The sequence below is a fragment of the Lactuca sativa genome, chromosome 6 (assembly GCF_002870075.4).
Source record: "Lactuca sativa cultivar Salinas chromosome 6, Lsat_Salinas_v11, whole genome shotgun sequence".
Taxonomy (NCBI): domain Eukaryota; kingdom Viridiplantae; phylum Streptophyta; class Magnoliopsida; order Asterales; family Asteraceae; genus Lactuca; species Lactuca sativa.
The window spans coordinates 185,445,588-185,450,273 of record NC_056628.2 but is presented as its reverse complement, the minus strand read 5'-3'; the positions used below and the strand labels follow the sequence as shown (position 1 = coordinate 185,450,273).

The window sequence follows — 4,686 nt, the reverse complement described above, 5'->3', positions numbered from 1 at the left end:
ATGCAAATAATTTGTTGTTCTTGGTTGAAACTGAACGTGTCTGGGCTCCGTTGGGATATAGTGTGCAATATTTCTCCCTTTATCTTCTACTATCATGTTATGCATTATGATACATGCAAACACGATATATCGTAGAGTTTCTAAATCCAATGGTCATGCTGCATGTTCAACTATATGCCACTTCGCCTTCAGTACTCCAAAAGCACGTTCCACATCCTTACGTGCTCATTCTTGTCTTCTCTTAAAAAATTTGTCTCGTTCTTCAACCGGGTGGCGGAATACCCTCACGAATGTGGAATATTGAGGATATATACCCATATTTGTATTCTTCTCCATTCACCGTGAAAGGAGCATTCAGGGCCTTTCCATTCAAACGATCATCGAATATTTGCGACTGATCAAGAACGTTGACGTCGTTGTTGGAGCCCGCAACCCCAAAAAATGCATGCCAAATCCATAAATTTTGAGAAGCAATAGCCTTTAAAACCAACGAAGGTGATCCGTGATGATCACTTCCATATTGCCCTTTCCATGCTACTGGACAATTTTTCCATTTCTAGTGTGTGCAACGAATGCTTCCGATCATTCCGGGAAACCCATAGCGTTCTTCATGCGGCGCATACAATTCTTGCAAATCATGCAATGCCGGTTTCCGCAAATACAAGTCTCCAAATGTTTCAATAATACCCCTTGACAATGTATACAAACTCTTTCTTGCGCTAATTTCAAACATTCTCATATAGTCGTCCATAGTGTCCGGTGACTCCCCCATAGTCATCAAACAAATGGCCGCAACACATTTCTACAACGTTGTAAACTCTCGTCTACCTCTAGTATCATATCTCAATTGAAAAAAGTTCATACTTAAACATAAATTAACTATAGTTTAAAAATATATTGCATATGTTGTACAATTAAAGAAACATGTACTAGATTTTTATTTATTTTGTATAAAAATATAGTAAAAAACGATACCGGTTTTCCAAAGCATTGACGATTTGTAGGAACACATTCCTACTCAAACAAAATCTTATTTTGAAGTCCTTCGACCCGTATACATAATTATCCGCAAAGTAATCGCGATATAGATATTCGTGTCCTTCCTTGCGATTTCTGTTTAACATTGCATGTCTTGTTAGTAGCGGGGTTGAGTTTGATTATAACAGGTCGGTAGTGTAATAATAATACATCATCCTGAAGAAAATATCATCATCTGAATCATCTGACGAGTCAAAAGGGTCCATATTTTTTTTTTTGAAGATAATTGAAAGTATGTAGAGAGAAAAAGAGAAATTATGTGAAATTTTTTTATAAAATGGTAAGTATTTATAGGGTAAATGAATTTTTTTTAATAGTTAATTTTTTTATACCTTTGCTAAAGGAACGTTGAAAAACGTTTAAATTTTGGGCGTTTCATCAAATCGTGACACCAACAAATTCCAATCTCGACGAGCAAAAACGAGTAGGGGGCGGTGTTCCCCCTATCACGACGCCGATAAGGCATGCCACCTCAGCACAACGAGCACGCCACAATGCCCATACCGTCTCGTCTTGTAACTTCCCAAATAACTTTTAGATTTTTTTAACTTTTCGTAAAGATAAAAAGTATAAAAATTGTTTAAAAAGCAATGCCTAAAACCAAATCAAATCCTAAATTATACACCATTTTGCACATTGAAAATATTGAGTAAATATTGCATTGTACTTCCCTAATATTTCATAGATCATATTGTACACAAAAATCAAACCAAAATCAGGAGCTACACACAAAGAGCTTATACAATTTTACTCACAAAGTAAACATCTTTTTATACACCTCCATACACAAAGATAACCATACACACAACGCATTCTTCTTCTTTTCAGTTGAAGCTGTCAGGAACAACCCCCTCACAGGCTCACATCCATTCTCTTCTTCATTTCCTGTCAATAAGAGACCAACCATACACTCAACACATCCATAAAAACTACCTATACGTGATGTGTATACAAGTATTGTTCTACACTCTTATAATCTTCCATTCAATCTATTTATACAAAGAAATCACAGAAACATTTACCTTAGATTTTAGCCATTGAGTTCAATCACAGAAGGGGAAAAAAAAAAAAAAAAAAAAAAAAGAAAGAGCGCGGGACCGCTGAAGCAGCCCCGTCCACTTACCTACAACTATCGAGACTGAAGAAGGCAACCGAGGAGCTGCTTGAGCAGCCCTCGTTGTACCCACCGAGACCACCAAGCCGTATCATTCGCATCCTCCTTCCGGGACAGAAGAGCTCAAGTGCTGCTCAACCAGCCCTTGCTGCCCTCGCTCTACCCTCCTCTCCGGAAAAGTAAATAGCACCGGTGGCGATTCCTCTTCCCGATGAACGACAAGAGGCGACGGCCTCTTGTTTTGCTCGCCCCTAATCGCAATTTCTCAATCTCCTTCGCACCTCAGAACCAGATGAGAGGGAACACCCGCCGCTTCGATACTTCTCTTCTTCGGCCTAGTCGAACCCCGGAGACCATCACTGCTTGCGAATCGATCGATGAAAGATCAGCGGCCATCGGACCCGATTTCCTTTTTGACTTCGTGTTTTTTCTTGACTGCGATTGGTCGATCGCTTTCTTTCTTTTGATTACTTTGCTCGATTAACAAATGACGACGGGATGCAATTTAAGCCCTAAGTTAAATTGATTTTATAAAATGACAGAAAAACCCCCATTATTAAACCCTTATTCCAAATAAGTCCCAAACCCCCAAATATTTAACCGAATTATTTAAAACAACCCCTCATTTATTTTATTTTATTTTTTATTTACCAAAACAGTCATAATCATTTAATTAAATTTCAAAACGGCCCCTATAGTTTAGCAAAGTTACAAAACAATCCATAAAGTGTAAATTCGTTATAAAACGGTCCCGAGAGTAATTCAAAGTTCAAGAATTGTGAATTTGCGGTTTCACATGACAAGACTCTCAAAAGAAATTGAATTCAAATAAATGGAACTCACGCTTCAAGAATTGTGCTTATATATTTTGTTTTTACAAACCAATTATCTTTTTATATGAAAATACAATAACCCTAGTTTATAAAAATGTGATTTAACAATGTAACATATCTTAGAAACAAACTAGTATAAATGATTTCCTATACATATGATGGCTATTCTACCATGAAATAATTAGTCCACACAACAAATGCTATATGATACAAAAATATATGATTTTTATGTGACATTGTGTATTATAACAAACACGTTATAAAACTTTGTAGTATTTCAATGATTCAAGCTATTACTATTCATATATATTTATATGTTTAAATACATAAAGTTTATACATATACATATGTTCATTACTTTGAAACATACATATTTATAAAAGCGAGTACATTACACTTTTACATACTCACCATGAATACTCGGCTTTTATTAACTTTATACAATGATATTCATTATGCCTAGTGATTTAATCACAATTAAGTTATGAATGAGAGCTATTCACAAACTTTTTAGTTAAGTGCTTTTTAGTGAGAAATTATTCATTAGTTGAGTCTAAACACTTAGCATACCTACACTACTATGACCGTTAATCTTTGAAGCGAGATACATAGGTATAAATCTATACGGGGTTAACATCCCCACCTGTGGTTGCTAGCTACAACCTCGATCGATCAATCGAAGTGGGTGATAAGTGTTTACGATCGTTACTGCAACGTCCAATGAAGCATTATACGGGGTACACTCAGTCACATAGTTCGGTTATAGGACTCACTATAAACATTAACCATATATATATATATATATATATATATATATATATATATATATATATATATATATATATATATATATATATATCACCACAAACCATGGGTTTGGTTGCTTTCAAAACTATTTTAAGTATGTAATTACTTATGTAACTGTACCGTTTGGTTTTCAAGGATATTTAAAGGTTCATTACGAACATCGTTGTAACAACGTAAATTTCAAAACAATTTTTAACTTTTTAAAATGTAATTTCATTCATAAATATTCTCAAATCTCGATGTATTACATATCAAATCCATAAAAACACATCCCAAGATCAAAATGTATAAAACTCCAATAGAGTGTACTGATCATGTCGGCGCCTTCCCGCAATCCTCACTGGTACCTGTAACACATAACACAAAACATTGTAAGCATAAATGCTTAATGAGTTCCCCAAAATACCACATATAACACATATTACCCACTCGAGGCTATAACTCTGTGGACCCTCTGGTCCTAACTCTATGAACCTTCCGGTTCTAACTCTGTAAACTCTGGAACATACACGGCATAAATCACATAGAAATAATGCAGTGCATCATAATCACATAAATAGCATATAAGATACTTTGTCATATAAATCTAATTACCACTCTAGGTAAAGTGTAGTGAGGAGACTCACCTCGGGTAACTCGGTAAATGTGACAACCCGATATTTTTCAAATCAATGTAGCATTCATAACGAACTATTTGGAATCAACGAAATTAGCTTCAAAAATAAAGTGTTCTACAATCTTAATTGGGATGCATAAAGTGTTAGATATCGTGCCAAGGTTTCCAAAAACATAAAGAACACTCAAATCCGAGTTATAACTAAAGAGTTATGACCAATCGAAAATCCACGACACACCCTGTAAAACTCTGTTAAACGTAAAAAGTGAAACTTCAAT

General features: G+C 35.2%; 1 long non-coding RNA gene across 1 annotated transcript; it reads right to left on the bottom strand.

The window, feature by feature from the left end:
* Nucleotides 1-1,645: 1,645 nt before the first annotated feature.
* LOC111898865 (uncharacterized) lies at nucleotides 1,646-2,656 on the bottom strand. The gene is made up of 2 exons (XR_002852729.3): nucleotides 2,162-2,656; nucleotides 1,646-1,923 (listed from the first exon to the last, which is right to left on the bottom strand). It is a non-coding gene; the product is annotated as an uncharacterized LOC111898865 (long non-coding RNA).
* Nucleotides 2,657-4,686: the final 2,030 nt, after the last annotated feature.